The sequence below is a fragment of the Pinus tabuliformis genome, chromosome 8 (genome assembly GCF_031772625.1).
Source record: "Pinus tabuliformis cultivar Carrire ecotype Pingquan chromosome 8, CPIR1, whole genome shotgun sequence".
Lineage (NCBI taxonomy): Eukaryota > Viridiplantae > Streptophyta > Pinopsida > Pinales > Pinaceae > Pinus > Pinus tabuliformis.
The window spans coordinates 1,108,543,681-1,108,568,332 of NC_142294.1; positions in this window are offsets into that span (position 1 = coordinate 1,108,543,681).

Below are 24,652 nucleotides of genomic sequence, written 5' to 3' on the forward strand. Positions count from 1 at the left end.
GCTATTTAATCGTTTGATTGTTAGTGTATGCAGGTTTCAAAGTGAAGGAGGAGCTCATCCGGATCAGCGGAGCTGGACTGCTACAACAGCGTTGGATTACAGGTAGGATCTAAACACTTGATTTCTTATATAGTAAATGCATGTTTAGAGAAGGATTGCTCTTGTTTGTCTTGTTTGTCACTAGAGAGTCTTAGGCTCCTAGGGAGGTTGGTTGTGTCCGCACAATCGACTCTTTCCGCCTGACAAATTGGCGAGAGTAGTTATGAGCATAGTTCCTTGTCTTGTGTCAAGCTCATTAAAAAATGAAATAAGGATTTTAGAGCATAGTTCCTTGTCTTGTGTCAAGCTCGTTAAAAAATGAATCAAGGTTTTTAGAGTAAAGTTTTTGTTAGGTAGATTGTAGAGGGCATAGTTCCTTATCTTGTGTCAAGCTTGTTTAAAAAAATGAAACAAGGGTTTTGAAGATAGTTCTTTTCCTGTGTCAACCTCATTAAAAAATGAAACAACTCCCACAAGTCTTTCCAAGATCTTGAAAGTAAAGCTTCATTCCATCCACCTCATTGAATGCAACAAAGCTTGGGGGGCATGTACCTCGTTTTGCGTCATTATGCTGGGGGCATGTGAACTTATAACAAGCATAGTTTTTCGTTTCAAGCTTGCGTAAAAAATGAAACCGAATCCGAGCATAGTTCTTTTCCTGTGTCAAGCTCGTTAAAAAATGAAACAAATCCTCCTCTACTTGAGTCGAGAGATTGACTAGATCTCATAGATGTTAAGTTGTATATTTAGGTTAGTTATTTCAGTTTTTTACATAATTTTCTTACAGTTTTAGGTCGAGTCTTTCAAATGATCTCACACATGAACCTTCATTCCATCCATCTTGTACTTAGTTGAATGAAATGAAGCTAGGGGGGCATGCGCTCTAGCAGTTACGCTTAGGGGGCATCAAGCACAGTTTTCTCTCTGTTTCAAGCTTGTGAAAAAATGAAACTACTTTGAAGCATAGTTTTTCTTGGTTTCAAGCTTTTGTAAAAATGAAACTTATCTTGAGTCAATTTTAGTTATTTTCAAGACTCGTTAAACTCATGAAAATCTCGAGATTATTTTGCTATTTTTCATTCTCGTAAAACAAATGAAAATGTCGAGTTCTTTCCGTCTTTTCCTGCTCGTAAATTAAATTGAAAGTCGGCCATATGAGTACATTTTTATCATTTTTTCGAACTCATTAAAACTTACGAAAAAATGAAAACCATGAGTACATTTTTATCCCTTTTTCGAACTCATTAAAACTTACGAAAAAGTGAAACCTCAGAGTCATCTTTTAAGCCCTTTTCTGACTCCTAAAATATGAAAAGATTGCCGAGCGTTTCTTTTACACTCGTTAAAACGGAATTAAAAGACGGTCCCCTTATAGCCCTTTTCTGACCGTAAAAACAGGAAAAGGTTGCCGGGTTTTTGTCGTTTCAAACTCGATACTGGAAATAAAACGATGTGTCCTTGATCGCTTTTTACTTTTCAGGTCAGTGGCACTAATTATGAAAGTACTCCTTGGTCGCAAGATCAAGCGGTTCCCCCAGGTATTATTTTATACTTTTTTGGGCTTGAGGGACACAAATTTACGAAAAAGTTCAACTTGGAGTCTTCTTAAGTTTTCCAGACTCTCTAAAATTGAAAAACACCGAGTTTCTCCTATACTGGGCTCGTTAAAAATTTCACAGTAAAGGAGCTGTTCAATTACAAACGGGAACGAACCACTCCTTCCTAGGGTTCGAATCAAAACTAGGTTGGACTCATCCAAAGGATGAGCTTATAATCAAGCATATGTTATCCTCCTCAAGCTTGTTAAAAATAAAGAGGTACTTGCCAGAAATGGTGGGGGAAAAGAGAGAAGAATGAGCCTATTTGTTATCTTTTGTCTCAGAAGAAACTTTATTACCACTCTTGGACACGACACTTTTCATTCACCTGGGTTGGGAAATCCTTTACCTCACAGTTGATCAAACCACTTTGAAAGTCTTCAGCCGGGTTCTGGGGATTAACTTTGAGTTATTCATCACCAAGCCATTTGTCGTGTCGTTATGTGTTCAAGAGGTCTGCAAGCAAAACTTTCATCTGCAAAATACTTGTCATCCATTTGACCATCCCCGAGTCAGTCCTTACAACAACATTTCTTCAACTTGAACAATGATTTCGTGTTGTGGGCTTGCCTGCAACGGGTCGCTTTCTATCGACATCAGCACATTATCTAGAGAGATGACTTAGAAATCGTCAGTACCTTGAAGTCTGCATGCATCAATGGCAGGTTTCTCGCCTTTGACGTCAGTTTACATCATTGACTTTCGATCGAAGGATTCCGTGAAATGTTCGACATCAACTCATTCATTCACATCTCATGGATTGTACTGGGTACTTTGAGAACCATTGACATTACTGGTGGTCTCTCTCACACTTGTTAACAATTTACATCATCGACTGGTAATCAAGTGGTTTCTACCATGTTCGACATCAGCTCATTTATTCGCATGGCTAGAATCATACCAATTCAGGAAGTAGAAATGAAGACCCTGGATCTAGTTTCCACCATCCAGGCTGCGAGGAGTTTTGTATTCATTGTCTAAGTAGACTAATCATAAACAGATGGCTGCGCCCATACTGTGTCTACAAAATTCTATGATTATGATGTACTACAAGATCATTCCTGTATCAGAGTAGTTAGTCTGTTAGTTAAAGTTTTGATATGAGTATGGGAATGCCTACCTCAGTGATGATATAATCTTATACATGTATTTTGTGTTGAAAATTGCAGGTTCTGACCAGGCTCTCCACGAGATAATCCTTGAAATGATAAAGCGCTTCACCCTTCCTAGATAATACAAAACCTTAATCTATTACAGGCTTCGCACTTTAGGGGGCAATCTGTTACACTAAAAAATGTCACCATGGCTATTTACAGTTAGTATGGCTCTATCAACAGTCATGCTATCCTCTTAGGCAAGTCTTATGCCTCTGCTCTCCATGTCAAACTCCAAAAAGAGAGAAAGTCTTTATAAATGTATTTATCTCTGGGTACGCAGGTTCTCTCAACCTTACCTGCGGGTACGCACCCAATGTTCACAAAAGCTGCGTCTTTGGACGCTCTGTATGTAAAGGGGCAGGTGCGTCCCCTGTAAAGGTCAAAATGCGCAAGTTTCATCTTTAAAAAGTTACTTGTGGTCATTTCTAGAGCATTCTAGAAGGTTGTTCGACGTGTATTGAGCGCCTCCAGATGGTTCATGTACCCCTACCAAAGAGGAACTTATCCCATCAATAAGGGAGATATCCCATCCAAAGAGGGGATTATCCCATTGATGGTGGACCTGATTAACTTCCTCTTGAGCACTATAAATACAGGCATTGGGCCAGAAGGAGAGGAGGTTGAAAGCTATACATTTCTAAGGGTAAATGCTGCAGGAATTAGGACTCCCATTTAGAAGCTTGTGAGGAGAGATTGCCATCTTTGCTTGTTCTATTTGGAAGTGGGTGAGCTTTGTCAAAGTAAAGGAGAACTCTTGATGGACCCTGGGAGGGACTTGCACAACACCAAGGCTCAGGTTGTATTTGTTCCTTTTGTTACCTATTAATGCAAATGAGTCCATTCTTCTCAATAACTTGTTATTTATGAGTTGTTTCATGTACTCCTTGGTCTATGTGTTAAATATGTTTTATTTTATGAGATTATCAAGTGCTATTTAATCGTTTGATTGTTAGTGTATGCAGGTTTCAAAGTGAAGGAGGAGCTCATCCGGATCAGCGGAGCTGGACTGCTACAACAGCGTTGGATTACAGGTAGGATCTAAACACTTGATTTCTTATATAGTAAATGCATGTTTAGAGAAGGATTGCTCTTGTTTGTCTTGTTTGTCACTAGAGAGTCTTAGGCTCCTAGGGAGGTTGGTTGTGTCCGCACAATCGACTCTTTCCGCCTGACAAAGATACAATTTTAGGTTTTTAATAGATTCAGGGTTTTTATTTAAAAAAAAAAAATAAATAAAATTTGGTGGTTCACGGAGTTGTATTTGATCACGAAATGAGGGGTCCATTCATTCACAGTGATGAGTTAGTCTAATAAGTGACATTATTTGTTGTGGATTTCAAGTTTATTGAGTGATCAGGGGCCTATGTGAAATATGATTAGGGTTTCAAGTGGTTTAAAAATAGATTCTACGAAGAAATGGAGAAGGTTTTTCAAATATTGAAGGATTGGTATATGGAATCTAATTAAATATGCAGTCCTTGTTGTGGTTCTCGATCGCTCAAAATAACTTACGAAGAGAGATTGGAATGAATATAAACTATACGCATCTATTTTTCTCACTTGTTGTGAGTGTGACATTGTTATTTCAACTGAACCATATGATGAGATTATTGTTAATGGAAATGAGGAGGTGGGTATCAAGTGTTACTTCAGATTAAAAAAAATAACAAGTTAAACAACAATAATGGTGAGGAAAATAGGCCTAAGGTTAGGAATAACAATGATAATGAAGCGAAAGCCCTGAAAAGATACTGATCAAGGATCCCACAATTTTGGGGAAGTCTTTAGGATCAAAGAAATGTTTGCAAAAAAAAATACTTCATATTGGGTTGGATGTCATACATTAAACCTAATTTAAATCAACATTTTAAAACTCAAACTCAAAATTAGCGGACTTGACCACATTGACCCTCAAAGGTATTGACTTGGCCTTCAAACTAGACCAGTGACTCATAGCAGTGAACCAACCAATTCAATGTATGAAATGAAAAGTTTGACACCAAATCAACCAAGCTTCATCTTCAAACTAGATGAGTGACTCATAGCAGTGAACCAACCAATTCAATGTATGAAATGAAAAGTTTGATACCAAATCAACCAAACTTCACGTACCTACTGGGTTGACTTGATGTTGGTTATATTTATGCCAATGTTATGTAGTGGCTAGATTTTGACATATATTTTCCTATATATAAAGAATAAGTTATCTATGTAATAATCGATCAAAATTATGAAGTGGAATTACTGGTTAAGAGAATGTGTTTCCTCGTATGAAGTTATTGGCACCTCTATAGTATTCAAAAATTGATTATTATAATTATTACTATTGTGCAAAAACAAGTTTGGGCTTATTTGGAAAGTGGGAGAAGAATGGATGTTGAGAAAGGATAACTAAATTGCATGAAGAAGAAAGTTAGTGGACACCCACCACAGTTAGAATATAACAATTTATGTTGTTAGAAATTATTTACCAACGGGTCGCTTTCTATCGACATCAGCACATTATCTAGAGAGATGACTTAGAAATCGTCAGTACCTTGAAGTCTGCATGCATCAATGGCAGGTTTCTCGCCTTTGACGTCAGTTTACATCATTGACTTTCGATCGAAGGATTCCGTGAAATGTTCGACATCAACTCATTCATTCACATCTCATGGATTGTACTGGGTACTTTGAGAACCATTGACATTACTGGTGGTCTCTCTCACACTTGTTAACAGTTTACATCATCGACTGGTAATCAAGTGGTTTCTACCATGTTCGACATCAGCTCATTTATTCGCATGGCTAGAATCGTACCAATTCGGGAAGTAGAAATGAAGACCCTGGATCTAGTTTCCACCATCCAGGCTGCGAGGAGTTTTGTATTCATTGTCTAAGTAGACTAATCATAAACAGATGGCTGCGCCCATACTGTGTCTACAAAAGTCTATGATTATGATGTACTACAAGATCATTCCTGTATCAGAGTAGTTAGTCTGTTAGTTAAAGTTTTGATCTGAGTATGGGAATGCCTACCTCAGTGATGATATAATCTTATACATGTATTTTGTGTTGAAAATTGCAGGTTCTGACCAGGCTCTCCACGAGATAATCCTTGAAATGATAAAGCGCTTCACCCTTCCTAGATAATACAAAACCCTAATCTATTACAGGCTTCGCACTTTAGGGGGCAATCTGTTACACTAAAAACTATGCTTGTTATAAGTTCACATGCCCCCAGCATAATGACGCAAAACGAGGTACATGCCCCCCAAGCTTCGTTGCATTCAATGAGGTGGATGGAATGAAGCTTTACTTTCAAGATCTTGGAAAGACTTGTGGGAGTTGTTTCATTTTTTAATGAGGTTGACACAGGAAAAGAACTATCCTCAAAACCCTTGTTTCATTTTTTTAAACGAGCTTGACACAAGATAAGGAACTATGCCCTCTACAATCTACCTAACAAAAACTTTACTCTAAAAACCTTGATTCATTTTTTAACGAGCTTGACACAAGACAAGGAACTATGCTCTAAAATCCTTGTTTCATTTTTTAATGAGCTTGACACAAGACAAGGAACTATGCTCATAACTACTCTCTACAATCTACCTACTTAACCTACCCTTGTTTCATTTTTTAACGAGCTTGACACAAGACAAGGAACTATGCTCAAGAAGTTCGCATGCCCCCAGGATAATGATGCAAAGTGAGGTACATGCCCCCCAAGCTTCATTGCATTCAACCAGATGGATGGAATGAAGGTTTACTTTCAAGATTAAACTTGAAAAGGGAGTTGTTTCATTTTTAAGGAGGTTGACACAAGAAAAGAACTATCCTCATACCTGATTCATTTTTTAACAAGGTTGACTCAGTAACAGGAACTATCCTCATACCTGATTCATTTTTTAACGAGGTTGACTCAGTAACAGGAACTGTCCTCAAAACCCTACTTTCTACAATCTACCTACATATCCTAAAATCTAGCTGATTCATTTTTTAATGAGGTTGACTCAGTAAAAGAACTATCCTCATGCTAGCCTGTTTCATTTTTTAACGAGGTTGATACAGGAAAAAACTATCCTCGTAACACACTGATTCATTTTTTAACGAGGTTGACACAGTAAAAGGAACTTTCCTCGTTGCAGCCTGTTTCATTTTTTAACGAGGTTGGTATAGCAAAAACTATCCTCGCGACATTGATCATGGCTTCCAACTGGAAGAAAGACATGTCAATGGACACACCTTGATCATGGCTTCCAAGAGGTCTTCATCGGAAGGAAGAATACTTCTCGGAAAGGAACACATGTCAAGGGACTCAAAAGGGATAAGAACATTGTGTTCAAGTAATGCCATGGAGTTTTCCATGTCAATTACTGGATCTAAATCGAAGGAAGATGAGCAAACAGTGAGAGGCTCACTTACATCGGTAACTGAAAACATGGGACCAGTTGCCACATAATTAACCCGTGGTAGGGTAGATACCACTTTAGAATCAGGAACATTTAGGGGTGTCATATTATTGGTAGTTGAAACAAGACTAGGGAACGAAAGCTGGTCTACAGTCACAATACTGCCATTGTGAGGGAAAGACATCACGCGAAAGAGTGTCGATACGACAGCTTTCATTGCATAAACATAGTCCCGCCCAAGGAGTAAATTGAAATCCAAGGGACCTCGAACTACCATAAGATCAGTACAGATAGTTTTACCTTCCTAGGTAATGGAAAAATTAGGAAGGATCCCTAAAGGTTCACTAATGGTTCTGTTAAAAGCTTTCAGATTCTGCATAATAGGCGCAAGCTGAGGGGAACCCAAAGCTTTCCAAACAGTTGAGGATAAAATACTAACAGAAGCACCCTCATCTACCTGAGTACGATGTATGTCCCTACCACCAGCCTTGACAATGATTTGGAAAGGGATGGAGGAAGGAAGACGAGGTTCTGTCAGTCTATTCCAATCAAAGGAAAAGACCTCAGTGCTTGGAGGGGGTTCTATAGAAACAGGTGAAATGCCCCCCGGCATAGAAGAATCTGATGTAACAAGGAGAACCTGAGCGGTATGAAGTTCACTCTCTAAAGGGAAAGTGGGATCGACCGAATGTGAAATTGAATCGACCACTTGATCAACTAATTGATCATCAACCTGAGTGACATGAGTTTCACTCTCCAATGGAAGAGTGTGATCGACCGTACTTGAATTTTGATCAATCACTCCGTCAGTTGACGGTAGGTTGGGAGAAAGTTTACGGTAACCAGTTGGAAATTCTTGCTGTGGAACAGTAAGGTTTTCCAACAATGTTGAGGCTTCATCCATGTGAGGGCAAATGTGAGTTTGATGACTCCCTTTGCATAACTTACAAGGAAACCTAACTTTACCCTTTTTCCCAGGAACCTGACTATCACTAGTTGATGGATCAATGGAAAGTTGATGAGATTTTTCTGACCATACTTCCAAGACCTTTGGAATACCAGGACAATTGACAAGGAAGTGGTCACCCTTACAAAGTTTGCAAGGGTACTTGGGTTTACGATGCATGTCGGAGTTTTCCTCAACACAACTAACACTTACAGTCGTGGTTGGTTTGTTGACTTCTTTCTTATCTTGCTTCTTCTTCTTCTTCTTCTTCTTCCCTTTCTTCTTCTTCTTAACCTCCCGGTTACTAGCATCAAGGTTTTTACCAGGCGAAGAGGAAGAAATGGAGGAAGAAAAATTAGGCGAAGAAGGTAAAGGGTCAACAGAAGGTTGGTGATGTTGAGATGGTGAATTCTGTTGAGGTGAAGCATTCGGTTGAGATGGAACAATTGGAGTATTTTGGGCCAACGAAGTTGAAAATAACCATATCGGTAAACCTATTGTAAATCCAGGAAATGACAAAGTAGCCATATAAGGAGGACCAACATTTCCAAAGTAAGGAAAAGTACTAGGATTCTCATTAGGAGGGGTTCCCAGGTTGGTAAATTCCGGAACATTTGCCATTATATTCAACTTCAATGAATTTTATTAACAATTTTTAAAACTAAAATTAACAATTCACAATTCACACCTAGCAATTAAAATTCACAATTCACACCTATGGTCTCTAAAAGTAAAAACAAACAAATTAACATGCGCTATCAAATCTAGGAGTCAAACCATACACAAACAGTAACCTTCCGGACCGAAAACACTAGTTGGGGATGAAATCCAACATCGCAGAATTCAGTACAGAAGTGGTGGGTGGAACAGTTACCCCGGCAACCTGCTTAATGAATAGACTGGACCAAGTTCCTCCACTTCCCGAATTGGTACGATTCTAGCCATGCGAATAAATGAGCTGATGTCGAACATGGTAGAAACCACTTGATTACCAGTCGATGATGTAAACTGTTAACAAGTGTGAGAGAGACCACCAGTAATGTCAATGGTTCTCAAAGTACCCAGTACAATCCATGAGATGTGAATGAATGAGTTGATGTCGAACATTTCACGGAATCCTTCGATTGAAAGTCAATGATGTAAACTAACGTCAAAGGTGAGAAACCTGCCATTGATGCATGCAGAATTCAAGGTACTGACGATTTCTAAGTCATCTCTCTAGATAATGTGCTGATGTCGATAGAAAGCGACCCGTTGCAGGCAAGCCCACAACACGAAATCACTGTTCAAGTTGAAGAAATGTTGCTGTAAGGACTGACTCAGGGATGGTCAAATGGATGACAAGTATTTTGCAGATGAAAGTTTTGCTTGCAGACCTCTTGAACACATAACGACACGACAAATGGCTTGGTGATGAATAACTCAAAGTTAATCCCCGGAACCCGACTGAAGACTTTCAAAGTGGTTTGATCAACTGTGAGGTAAAGGATTTCCCAACCCAGGTGAATGAAAAGTGTCGTGTCCAAGAGTGGTAATAAAGTTTCTTCTGAGACAAAAGATAACAAATAGGCTCATTCTTCTCTCTTTTCCCCCACCATTTCTGGCAAGTACCTCTTTATTTTTAACAAGCTTGAGGAGGATAACATATGCTTGATTATAAGCTCATCCTTCGGATGAGTCCAACCTAGTTTTGATTCGAACCCTAGGAAGGAGTGGTTCGTTCCCATTTGTAATTGAACAGGTCCTTTACTGTGAAATTTTTAACGAGCCCAGTATAGGAGAAACTCGGTGTTTTTCAATTTTAGAGAGTCTGGAAAACTTAAGAAGACTCCAAGTTGAACTTTTTCGTAAATTTGTGTCCCTCAAGCCCGAAAAAGTATAAAATAATACCTGGGGGAACCGCTTGATCTTGCGACCAAGGAGTACTTTCATAATTAGTGCCACTGACCTGAAAAGTAAAAAGCGATCAAGGACACGTCGTTTTATTTCCAGTATCGAGTTTGAAACGACAAAAACCCGACAACCTTTTCCTGTTTTTACGGTCAGAAAAGGGCTATAAGGGGACCGTCTTTTAATTCCGTTTTAACGAGTGTAAAAGAAACGCTCGACAATCTTTTCATATTTTAGGAGTCAGAAAAGGGCTTAAAAGATGACTCTGAGGTTTCACTTTTTCGTAAGTTTTAATGAGTTCGAAAAAGGGATAAAAATGTACTCATGGTTTTCATTTTTTCGTAAGTTTTAATGAGTTCGAAAAAATGATAAAAATGTACTCATATGGCCGACTTTCAATTTAATTTACGAGCAGGAAAAGACGGAAAGAACTCGACATTTTCATTTGTTTTACGAGAATGAAAAATAGCAAAATAATCTCGAGATTTTCATGAGTTTAACGAGTCTTGAAAATAACTAAAATTGACTCAAGATAAGTTTCATTTTTACAAAAGCTTGAAACCAAGAAAAACTATGCTTCAAAGTAGTTTCATTTTTTTCACAAGCTTGAAACAGAGAGAAAACTGTGCTTGATGCCCCCTAAGCGTAACTGCTAGAGCGCATGTAAATTAAATTGAAAGTCGGCCATATGAGTACATTTTTATCATTTTTTCGAACTCATTAAAACTTACGAAAAAATGAAAACCATGAGTACATTTTTATCCCTTTTTCGAACTCATTAAAACTTACGAAAAAGTGAAACCTCAGAGTCATCTTTTAAGCCCTTTTCTGACTCCTAAAATATGAAAAGATTGCCGAGCGTTTCTTTTACACTCGTTAAAACGGAATTAAAAGACGGTCCCCTTATAGCCCTTTTCTGACCGTAAAAACAGGAAAAGGTTGCCGGGTTTTTGTCGTTTCAAACTCGATACTGGAAATAAAACGATGTGTCCTTGATCGCTTTTTACTTTTCAGGTCAGTGGCACTAATTATGAAAGTACTCCTTGGTCGCAAGATCAAGCGGTTCCCCCAGGTATTATTTTATACTTTTTTGGGCTTGAGGGACACAAATTTACGAAAAAGTTCAACTTGGAGTCTTCTTAAGTTTTCCAGACTCTCTAAAATTGAAAAACACCGAGTTTCTCCTATACTGGGCTCGTTAAAAATTTCACAGTAAAGGAGCTGTTCAATTACAAACGGGAACGAACCACTCCTTCCTAGGGTTCGAATCAAAACTAGGTTGGACTCATCCGAAGGATGAGCTTATAATCAAGCATATGTTATCCTCCTCAAGCTTGTTAAAAATAAAGAGGTACTTGCCAGAAATGGTGGGGGAAAAGAGAGAAGAATGAGCCTATTTGTTATCTTTTGTCTCAGAAGAAACTTTATTACCACTCTTGGACACGACACTTTTCATTCACCTGGGTTGGGAAATCCTTTACCTCACAGTTGATCAAACCACTTTGAAAGTCTTCAGCCGGGTTCTGGGGATTAACTTTGAGTTATTCATCACCAAGCCATTTGTCGTGTCGTTATGTGTTCAAGAGGTCTGCAAGCAAAACTTTCATCTGCAAAATACTTGTCATCCATTTGACCATCCCTGAGTCAGTCCTTACAACAACATTTCTTCAACTTGAACAATGATTTCGTGTTGTGGGCTTGCCTGCAACGGGTCGCTTTCTATCGACATCAGCACATTATCTAGAGAGATGACTTAGAAATCGTCAGTACCTTGAAGTCTGCATGCATCAATGGCAGGTTTCTCGCCTTTGACGTCAGTTTACATCATTGACTTTCGATCGAAGGATTCCGTGAAATGTTCGACATCAACTCATTCATTCACATCTCATGGATTGTACTGGGTACTTTGAGAACCATTGACATTACTGGTGGTCTCTCTCACACTTGTTAACAATTTACATCATCGACTGGTAATCAAGTGGTTTCTACCATGTTCGACATCAGCTCATTTATTCGCATGGCTAGAATCGTACCAATTCAGGAAGTAGAAATGAAGACCCTGGATCTAGTTTCCACCATCCAGGCTGCGAGGAGTTTTGTATTCATTGTCTAAGTAGACTAATCATAAACAGATGGCTGCGCCCATACTGTGTCTACAAAATTCTATGATTATGATGTACTACAAGATCATTCCTGTATCAGAGTAGTTAGTCTGTTAGTTAAAGTTTTGATCTGAGTATGGGAATGCCTACCTCAGTGATGATATAATCTTATACATGTATTTTGTGTTGAAAATTGCAGGTTCTGACCAGGCTCTCCACGAGATAATCCTTGAAATGATAAAGCGCTTCACCCTTCCTAGATAATACAAAACCCTAATCTATTACAGGCTTCGCACTTTAGGGGGCAATCTGTTACACTAAAAAATGTCACCATGGCTATTTACAGTTAGTATGGCTCTATCAACAGTCATGCTATCTCTTAGGCAAGTCTTATGCCTCTGCTCTCCATGTCAAACTCCAAAAAGAGAGAAAGTCTTTATAAATGTATTTATCTCTGGGTACGCAGATTCTCTCAACCTTACCTGCGGGTACGCACCCAATGTTCACAAAAGCTGCGTCTTTGGACGCTCTGTATGTAAAGGGGCAGGTGCGTCCCCCTGTAAAGGTCAAAATGCGCAAGTTTCATCTTTAAAAAGTTACTTGTGGTCATTTCTAGAGCATTCTAGAAGGTTGTTCGACGTGTATTGAGCGCCTCCAGATGGTTCATGTACCCCTACCAAAGAGGAACTTATCCCATCAATAAGGGAGATATCCCATCCAAAGAGGGGATTATCCCATTGATGGTGGACCTGATTAACTTCCTCTTGAGCACTATAAATACAGGCATTGGGCCAGAAGGAGAGGAGGTTGAAAGCTATACATTTCTAAGGGTAAATGCTGCAGGAATTAGGACTCCCATTTAGAAGCTTGTGAGGAGAGATTGCCATCTTTGCTTGTTCTATTTGGAAGTGGGTGAGCTTTGTCAAAGTAAAGGAGAACTCTTGATGGACCCTGGGAGGGACTTGCACAACACCAAGGCTCAGGTTGTATTTGTTCCTTTTGTTACCTATTAATGCAAATGAGTCCATTCTTCTCAATAACTTGTTATTTATGAGTTGTTTCATGTACTCCTTGGTCTATGTGTTAAATATGTTTTATTTTATGAGATTATCAAGTGCTATTTAATCGTTTGATTGTTAGTGTATGCAGGTTTCAAAGTGAAGGAGGAGCTCATCCGGATCAGCGGAGCTGGACTGCTACAACAGCGTTGGATTACAGGTAGGATCTAAACACTTGATTTCTTATATAGTAAATCCATGTTTAGAGAAGGATTGCTCTTGTTTGTCTTATTTGTCACTAGAGAGTCTTAGGCTCCTAGGGAGGTTGGTTGTGTCCGCACAATCGACTCTTTCCGCCTGACAAAGATACAATTTTAGGTTTTTAATAGATTCAGGGTTTTTATTTAAAAAAAAAAATAAATAAAATTTGGTGGTTCACGGAGTTGTATTTGATCACGAAATGAGGGGTCCATTCATTAACAATGATGAGTTAGTCTAATAAGTGACATTATTTGTTGTGGATTTCAAGTTTATTGAGTGATCAGGGGCCTATGTGAAATATGATTAGGGTTTCAAGTGGTTTAAAAATAGATTCTACGAAGAAATGGAGAAGGTTTTTCAAATATTGAAGGATTCGTATATGGAATCTAATTAAATATGAAGTCCTTGGTGTGGTTCTCGATCGCTCAAAATAACTTACGAAGAGAGATTGGAATGAATATAAACTATACGCATCTATTTTTCTCACTTGTTGTGAGTGTGACATTCTTATTTCAACTGAACCATATGATGAGATTATTGTTAATGGAAATGAGGAGGTGGGTATCAAGTGTTACTTCAGATTAAAAAAAATAACAAGTTAAACAACAATAACGGTGAGGAAAATGGAATAACAATGATAATGAAGCGAAAGCCCTGAAAAGATACTGATCAAGGATCCCACAATTTTGGGGAAGTATTTAGGATCAAAGAAATGTTTGCAAAAAAAAATACTTCATATTGGGTTGGATGTCATACATTAAACCTAATTTAAATCAACATTTTAAAACTCAAACTCAAAATTAGCGGACTTGACCACATTGACCCTCAAAGGTATTGACTTGGCCTTCAAACTAGACCAGTGACTCATAGCAGTGAACCAACCAATTCAATGTATGAAATGAAAAGTTTGACACCAAATCAACCAAGCTTCATCTTCAAACTAGATGAGTGACTCATAGCAGTGAACCAACCAATTCAATGTATGAAATGAAAAGTTTGATACCAAATCAACCAAACTTCACGTACCTACTGGGTTGACTTGATGTTGGTTATATTTATGCCAATGTTATGTAGTGGCTAGATTTTGACATATATTTTCCTATATATAAAGAATAAGTTCTCTATGTAATAATCAATCAAAATTATGAAGTGGATCTACTGGTTAAGAGAATGTGTTTCCTCCTATGAAGTTATTGGCACCTCTATAGTATTCAAAAATTGATTATTATAATTATTACTATTGTGCAAAAACAAGTTTGGGCTTATTTGGAAAGTGGGAGAAGAATGGATGTTGAGAAAGGATAACTAAATTGCATGAAGAAGAAAGTTAGTGGACACCTACCACAGTTAGAATATAACAATTTATGTTGTTAGAAATTATTTACCATCCTAGAACCATCTTAACTCTAGATCTACCAAAACAAATCTCCTTTCATTCTAAAAGAGGCTTGCATCTCAAAATATGATTAAATATCCTTTCACTCTAAAAGTGACTTGCATCTCAAGATATTTGGTCTCATTTGGGGTGTTAAGATTGATCAAATATCCTTTCATAGGCTTGCATCTCAAGAGAGAATCAAAACACTTTTCACTCGAAAAGAGGCTAACTATCTAGATCTTAACTCTAGATCTACCAAACACCAAGAGTGATCAAATCTCCTTTGATTCTAAAAGAGGCTTGCATATCAAGAGAGGATCAAATGTTCTTTGATTCTAAAAGAGACTTGCATCTCAAGAGAGGATTAAATCGCCTTTCACTCTAAAAGAGACTTGCATCACAAAATATATATATATATTAAACACTCAAAAATAATAAAATGAAATTTTATCTTTAATATATCAAAAACATATATTTAAAAAAATTAAAAAACCAAAACTACACACTCTTATAAAACATTCAATTTAATATATTTTTTTAATTTCAATATTAACCTAAACATATATTCTATTCTTACCCACCCAAAAAAAACAAACTATTGTAAAAAAAAAATGCGAACTCACATATATTTTGCCTTAGCTAATATATTCAATTCTTCACATATTTTATCTTCCATAATGGCCGACCTATCTCTTTTAGACATATATTCAATTTCTTTAAAAAAACAAAAAAAACACCATTATTAAAATTGCAAACTTCAGGTATTTTAACTTCCATAATGGTCCATCTTTTCAACCAAACCATAAAAGTAAAACATTGGATTCCAACCATGGTTTCTAATTGAATCTCAAGCGAAGTAATAGAAGTGGCTGAATTTTACTGTTTTTGTGATTTGTTCTTTTAGATTATTGATGTGCATTGAATTCATTGAAAGAGCCATTATTTTAAGGAAGGAAAGTATTTATTGTTAGAAGTTGTTGCTCACGTTTTCATTTTCATAGTATGCAATTCTACTAATTCATGGAAAGAAGCCCTGGCTAGGCAGGCTAAATGATATTGAAGTGTTGAATTTTTCATGACCACATTATATCTCAGCTTCAAGCACATTTAGGAAAAGACCAAACCCTAAACATATATTTGAGAAAGATATTTCTGTGCTGGAAGTCATCTGGTTTGCAAAGGCCCACTCATCAAGTGGGGGTGGAGGTGTAGGGAGTCCATTTAGGCCATCTTCCCACTCATCAAGTGGGGGTGAAGGCAGTCCATTTCGGCCATTATTTCTCATTATGCATATATATGAGAAATGCAATAAAGTACATAAAGGCTAGTAGTAAAACAGATGACAAGCTTGGATAGGTGTTGGGGGAAAATAAGATAGCTGAGATGACAACATTACCAGTGGTCTCGGCCCATGCATCAGCAACGTTTTTCCAGGCACTGCAGTACACCATAGCGAAGCAGTAAGCACGTTTAAGCCTCTAAGTTAGTTACCGTAGCGAAGCAGTAAGCACGTTTATAAATGCTCTATATAAATCACTTGTATTAGCTGAAATAAATGCTCTATATAAATCACTTGTTGCTGTGAGTATAACGATAACTACACAGCTTGTGCATAAGGGATTGTTGGAATTCAGAATTAGATATTTATCCATGCTTCCAACATTAATGAAGGTCCACCAGAGAGAGAGAGGGGTGGGGTGGGGTTTTTGCAGCTTAAAATACCTGTTAAGCCTCTTCACCATTGACTGAATTTCCTTTGAACTGTGTTTCCGCAACCGATTAACTTGTCTCCCAATCTGAGTGTCAAATCAAATCAAACGGGAACTTCAGATAACATTTCTCAACTCAAGTCAAATCAAATCAAACGGGAACTTCAAATGACACAACTTGGGCTCATGCAGGTTTATATTTTGTATAAATATAAATATGTGTATATATTCAATATAATTTGTAAAAGTATTGGAAATTTTAATTCCTTTATTTGTTTATAACACAATTTGAATCTTTATAATAATTTTTAGAAATTTATTTTGAGTTCAATTTATAAAAAATAGTGAGAAATCAAAATTTAAAAAAAAATACACATTTTTATAAAAATATTGAAAAATACAAAATTGTAAGAGTAAAATTGTTATATTTAAACATCAATAAATAAATAACATTTCATTCACTTAATTTAAATGGAAATTTCAAATTATTTAAAAAGTTATATTTGGAAATCAACAAATAAACAACATTTTATTCACTTAACTTAAATGGAAATGGAAATTTCAAATTATTCAAAACATTATATTTAAAAATCAACAAATAAACAAAGGTTTCCTTTCATTTATTCAGTAATAAAAATTCCAAATTAAATAAAATTCATTTACTTGGATAATTTAGTACAAATTGTTATATTTCATTCACTAAACCTGAGTGGACATTTCAAATCACCCAACCCTCATACCAAAATTCAACTCTCAGTCAACAAAATTATATTGGAATAAATTGCAAACCATAATGCTTAATATTAGATTAAAATAAGAAAATTTATTAAATATTTATATTTATGTAAATATTTGTAGAAATAAAAATATATGGCAAGATATTAAATATAATTTAAAATTTTTATTAAAATTTGTATTACATGTGTTTTAATAATAATAATTTCTTTTTTTAATATTTGAAGTTCTTGTAATGATTGTTGTAAATTTATCAATTTATTTTCACATCCATTTAAAAAATAAAAATTAAGAAACCAAAATTTAAAAAATATACATATCTTAACAAAGCCTAAAAATTTGTGTTTTCAAAGATATCGTTCTTCAAATTTAAAGTTGAGAATGATATGTATATTTTGTATTTTCTTTTAATATTAATCATTATATTTGTCTTATTTGTATCACATTAATATACATTGCTTGTTGGCACTTTTAATATTAATCATTATATTTGTCTTATTTGTATCACATTAATATACATTGCTTGTTGGCACTATTTTTGCAAGAGTAATCATCATCACCATCCTAGATGATATCATACTTGTAAGTAGCCCCTCCAATCTTGACCTCAAAGATTTTTGTTGATATCTTACGTATGTCTATAAGCCTTGATAAAACAAAGGTAGTGATCATCAAATCTATGAAAATCAATCATGTGTAGAAGAAACATGGTGTGTTTGCATACTTTGGATTTGATGTCATCACCATTCTCCTTTATATTCATGATGTTGTTCTTTTTGGAAATAGCCCCTTTAGTTTTGACAAGCAAATAAAAATTCAATGTTTTTTATTATAGTTTTCATATATCAATAAAAACTAACAAGATAGGGGTTATGATGGTCAAATCCAAGAAATTCAACTATCCTATTGTTACCCTTTACAATTCTATAAAGATGCAAACAAAAAATTGCTAAGAGTGAAAACATTCAAGCCTTCCTTATGGTTTTTCATTTGACCTTAAAAGAAACAACCCATATTGCACTACACTATACCGAAGCAGTAAGCACCAAAGCCATAAACACTACACTTCCTAATAGCAAAAATCGTTGCTATGAGTATAACTACACTGATGCAAAACTGCTTCTTAGAATCCAATATTAGATTATCCATGTTGGTTCCAATGTTAAACCAAGAGGTTTTTGCAACTTAAAATACTAATAAGCCTCTCCAGCATTGACTGGATTTCCTTTGAATTGTGCTTCCACAACTGATTAATTTGTTTCCCAATCTGAGTGTCCTGGATAATACAATACATCATTGCTTAGAAATAGTCATAGAAAGTGTATTGTTTTATGCAGTTGTCGCTCATGTAGTGTTGCTCTCCGCCACCTTATTTCGCAATTTGCATTCAGAAAATTAATGCTAAAATTGTTCGCCTTATTTCATAATTTTCATTCAAAATAATAAAACTAAAATTGATATATTTAGCAACGGAAAATAGACATATCTAGAAAATTCATATATTAATATATTTGCATCTATAATTATCACACAAAAATAGATATATTTAAAAATGAAACTCTAAAATTATTATATTTAGAAAATTGTAACTCTCAGAAAAAATTTCATAACTCACCTAAAATAAAAAGGACATTTCAAATGACACAACGCATGCTCATCCAGTCTCACTCTCGGAGCACTAATTTTGCGCAGGTCCAAAATTATCATATTTTTTCAGAAGAAAAATAATGATGCTCTCATTCATAAATGATGAGAAAGTTTACATATTCATGTTTCTGTTTCCATCAACATACCACACAGAAGTATAACCTATGATACCATCCCTACTACAATCCAAAATGCCCGAGGCTCGACCGATGCTTCTAACAAATATGGTCTTTCCCTGTCACTCTGTGAATCCGTGTTTTCAAATCATGTTCCTTGTATATCCATAATATTGTTATAGTCTTTTCCTCGATAAGAAACCTTAATTAAAAATGAGACTATCAACCTTGATCCTTACGTTATTTTCAAAGATGGCGTAGTGGATCATACTTGGAAGGACCTTAAACCCTCTCTTGGATAGGAGGTCGGCAATCATATTTTTCTCTCTGTAGATGTGTTCAAAATTAATGTTCTGAAATGATTTTAATCAAATCTCTAATCTGATCCATCCAATTAGTTAACATAGGTGGTTTGAATTTGTTGTGCTCTCTTACCTAGTCGATGACCCCCTTTGCATCGTCATATATCTTAATATTTACCATCCCTATCCACTTTGTTGCTTTCAAAAGCCCCCATAACCCTATCACCTCAGCTTGGTTGTTGGTCCCCTCACCTCCTTCCCACCATAAATGATAGAAAGTGCTAGGTTTAATGACTAAGAAAGCACCACAACCACACTTTCGATGCCTACTAGCTACGTCAAAAAATCCAATAGGGTACCTTCCCAAGGTGTCTCTAAACCTTACCTGTCTTATTTTAACCATCTCCTTTATCGGTCCCTTTTCATTGAAGAAAGAGACATATTTTATGATGATAGTTCTAACACAAATAATATTTTCTTGGAAGATAACAAAATTTATTGATTTCCATATTGACCATATAATATATAGAGGCAGGAATTGAAAAGTTTTGTTCTTTTTATACCAGAATTTGATTCATCCCGAGATAGAATGAGCCACAAAACATACCTTTATGTTGAAAGAGTTAAGTACCCCTTCCCAAACCACCTTCGAGTAGGAAAAATGCAGGAACAAGCGTTCTGCGGTCTCTGGCCTTCGCTGACAAAAGATACACACCCCTGGCACAATAAATCCCCTCTGCTCCAGGTTGTTCCTGGTCAAAAAACGATGATGTAATATCAACCATCCAAAACATTTTAGTTTATTCAGAGTTTCCCCTCTCCAAGTAACTTGAACCAATTAAACTGTTCATATTTCTCACCAGGAAGTGGAAAAATTTTGTAAATGCATTTTACCTATGGATTATCCTTTTTCTTTGTGCCTCCCCAAGAAATCATGTCCTTCCCTATTTGTATGCCAATTCCAACATCCCTTAAATACATGATGTATTTCTCTCATTCCATAGCAAATCTGCCCTCAAGTCCTAATTCCTCCGTTGTTATCCATGTTTGTTCTACAGTGGGATTATCTTGTTCTATGTTGTACTGTTGGAGGGAGAAATATCCCTTACTGTGAATAAATTCAATTAACTATGAATATAAAGAATGGTGTCCCAACATTCCCAACATCACATCTGGGCCTACTGCAATTAAAGATCCATCCCTTACTTCCCATCTAGAAAATGTCATCAACTGGATTATTTGTTTCATCATACCATTCTATATAGTCGAGAGATAAGAGGCCCCTCCCCTGATCCATTCAGCCTACGACTGCCCAGACATATATTTACCTCTAATGACACCATGCCATAGGCTCGACCCATTTAATGCACACCATTTGTTTATAATAACAATGGATTTATTAAAGTTCTCTGACTTCATAAATCCCCACCCTCCTTCTATCAGTCGTGGAAGTGTGGACCAACTAGCCAGGTGGAACATACCCTCAAGCTTGCTACGAGACCATAAGAATTTTGGCGTGATAGAATTAATCTTTCGAGATATCACCTTAGGAAACATGAAAAGTTACATCCAAAAAATAGTGATATGTTGCAATACCGATTTGATCAGAATCATCCTCCTGCCCAGAGAAAGTGTTCTATGCATCCAACTCGCCATTTTTTCTCCAATTTTGTAGCCAACCATTCCCAACCACTGATCCCATAATTGTTCAGTTTGCATCTAAAACTAAAATACTTAATTCCCAGCTCTAATTTCTGACATTTAATATAAAAAATAAGATAGATCTGTCTTATAACTTCGTCCTCCACCCCGTTGAAAACCAGTAAAGATTTCTCCTTACTCATCAAGAGGTTCGACATGCCTTCGAGAAAGCATCCAGTGCATGCGAAATGTTAGTCAATTCCCCAATGGATTTCCGACCACCAAACAACAAATTTCTGACAAAGCACAAATGTGTCACTTCTTGCTTTCTCGACAAATTTAACCCCTCCATCATCCCCTTATTCTGCATTTCCTACATCTTCAGGCTTAAAAAATCGACAACCAACAAAAATATAAAGGGGATAGTGCACAACCCTGCCTCAAACCCTTGTACACCTTGAAGAATTTAGTTGGGCAACCGTTGATAATAACCACAAAATTGGAAGTCCTGATGCAAGCCATGATCCATCTAGATTTGAACAAAGATAGACCAATTTTAATCAACACCAAATACAAAAACTCCCAATCCACACTATCGTATGCTTTAATCAGATCCACTTCATCAAACATGCATTTCCATGCCTAGTGTTCCTCTCTGTCGCCTTATTTCACAATTTGCGTTCAGAAAATTAATGCTAAAATTGTTAGCCTTATTTCATAATTTTCATTCAAAATAATAAAACTAAAATTGATATATTTAGCAACAAAAAATAGACATGTCTAGAAAATTCATATATTAATATATTTTCATCTATAACTATCACACAAAAATAGATATATTTAAAAATGAAACTCTGAAATTATTATATTTAGAAAATTATAACTCTCAGAAAACATTTCATAACTCAACTAAAATAAAAAGGACATTTTAAATGTCACAATGCATGCTCATCCAGTCTCACTCTCAGAGCGTTAATTTTGCGCAGGTCCAAAATTATCATATTTTTTCAAAAGAAAAAATGATGCTCTCATTCATAAATGATGAGAAAGTTTACATATTCACGTTTCTGTTTCCATCAACATACCACACAAAAGTGTAACCTATGATACCATCCCTACTACAATCCAAAATGCTTGAGGCTCGAACGATGCTTCTAACAAAAGTAGGCAACAAAATACAAATTCAAACATTACATTAACCTCTTACAAATAAAAACCAGATTAGATTAGTCACATAAAATATATAGAAACGCAAACTAAAAGAAAATATGTTTCCCCCAGAGGAAAGAAAGCTTCTCTTGCCATTAAACTCTTGCAAACTTAAAAAATGTTCCTCTAAATATGGTCTTTCCTTGTCACTCTATGAGTCCATGTTTTCAAATCATGTTCCTTGTCTATCCATAACATTGTTATAGTCTTTTCCTTGATAAGAAACCTTAATTACAAATGAGACTATCAACCTTGATCCTTATGTTATTTTCAAAGATGGCATTGTGGAACATATCTAGAAGGAACTTAAGTCCTCTCTTGGATAGGAGGTCGGAAATCATATTTTTCTCTCTGTAGATATATTCAAAATTAATGTTCTAAAATGATTTAATCAAATCTATAATCTGATCCATCCAATTAGTTTCCCCTCTCCAAGTAACTTGAACCAATTAAACTGTTCATATTTCTCACCAGGAAGTGGAAAAATTTTGTATATGCATTTTACCTATGGATTATCCTTTTTCTTTGTGCCTCCCCAAGAAATCATGTCCTTCCCTATTTGTATGCCAATTCCAACATCCCTTAAATACATGATGTATTTCTCTCATTCCATAGCAAATCTGCCCTCAAGTCCTAATTCCTCTGTTGTTATCCATGTTTGTTCTAAAGTGGGATTATCTTGTTCTATGTTGTACTGTTGGAGGGAGAAATATCCCTTACTGTGAATAAATTCAATTAACTATGAATATAAAGAATGGTGTCCCGAAATTCCCAACATCGCATCTGGGCCTACTGCAATTAAAGATCCATCCCTTACTTCCCATCTAGAAAATGTCATCAACTGGATTATTTGTTTCATCATACCATTCTATATAGTCGAGAGATAAGAGGCCCCTCCCCTAATCCATTCAGCCTACGACTGCCCAGACATATATTTACCTCTAATGACACCATGCCATAGGCTCGACCCATTTAATGCACACCATTTGTTTATAATAACAATGGATTTATTAAATTTCTCTGACTCCATAAATCCCCACCCTCCTTCTATCAGTCGTGGAAGCATGGACCAACTAGCTAGGTGGAACTTACCCTCAAGCTTGCTACCAGACCATAAGAATTTTGGCATGATAGAATTAATCCTTCGAGATACCATCCCTACTATAATCCAAAATTCCCGAGGCTCGAACGATGCTTCTAACAAAAGGAGGTACCAAATACAAATTAAAACATTACATTAACCTCTTACAAATAAAAACCAAATTCGATTAGTCACATAAAATATATAGAAACACAACTAAAATAAAAGATGTTCCCCCAGAGGAAAGAAAGCTTCTCTTGCCATTAAACTCTTGCAAACTTAAAAAATGTTCCTCTAAATATGGTTTTTCCCTGTCACTCTCTGAGTTCGTGTTTTCAAATCATGTTCCTTGTACATCCATAATATTGTTATAGTCTTTTCCTTGATAAGAAACCTTAATTACAAATGGGACTATCAACCTTGATCCTTATGTTATTTTCAAAGATGGCGTTGTGGAACATACCTAGAAGTAACTTAAGTCCTCTCTTGGATAGGAGGTCGGCAATCATATTTTTCTCTCTGTAGATGTGTTCAAAATTAATGTTCTGAAATGATTTAATCAAATCTCTAATCTGATCCATCCAATTACTTAAAATAGGTGGTTTGAATTTGTTGTGCTCTCTTACCCAGTCGATGACCCCCTTTGCATTGTCATATATCTAAATATTTACCATCCCTATCCACTTCATTGCTTTCAAAATCCCCCATAACCCTATCACCTCAGCTTGGTTGTTGGTCCCCTCACCTCCTTCCCACCATAAATGATAGAAAGTGCTAGGTTTCATGACTAAGAAAGCACCACAACCACACTTTTGATGCCTACGAGCTATGTCAAAAAATCCAACAGGGTACCTTCCCAAGGTGTCTCTAAACCTTACCTATCTTATTTTAACCTTCTCCTTTATCGGTCCCTTTTCATTGAAGAAAGAGACATATTTTATGATGATAGTTCTAACACAAATAATATTTTCTTGGAAGATAACAAAATTTATTGATTTCCATATTGACCATATAATATATAGAGGCAGGAATTGAAAATTTTTGTTCTTTTTATACCAGAATTTGATTCATCCCAACATAGAATGAGCCACAAAACATACCTTTATGTTGAAAGAGTTAAGTACCCCTTCCCAAACCACCTTCGAGTAGGAACAATGCAGGAACAAGTGTTTTGCGGTCTCTGGCCTTCGCTGACAAAAGATACACACCCCTGGCACAATAAATCCCCTCTTCTCTAGGTTGTTCTTGGTCAAAAAACGATGATGTAATATCAACCATCCAAAACATTTTAGTTTATTCAGAGTTTCCCCTCTCCAAGTAACTTGAACCAATTAAACTGTTCATATTTCTCACCAGGAAGTGGAAAAATTTTGTAAATGCATTTTACCTATGGATTATCCTTTTTCTTTGTGCCTCCCCAAGAAATCATGTCCTTCCTTATTTGTATGCCAA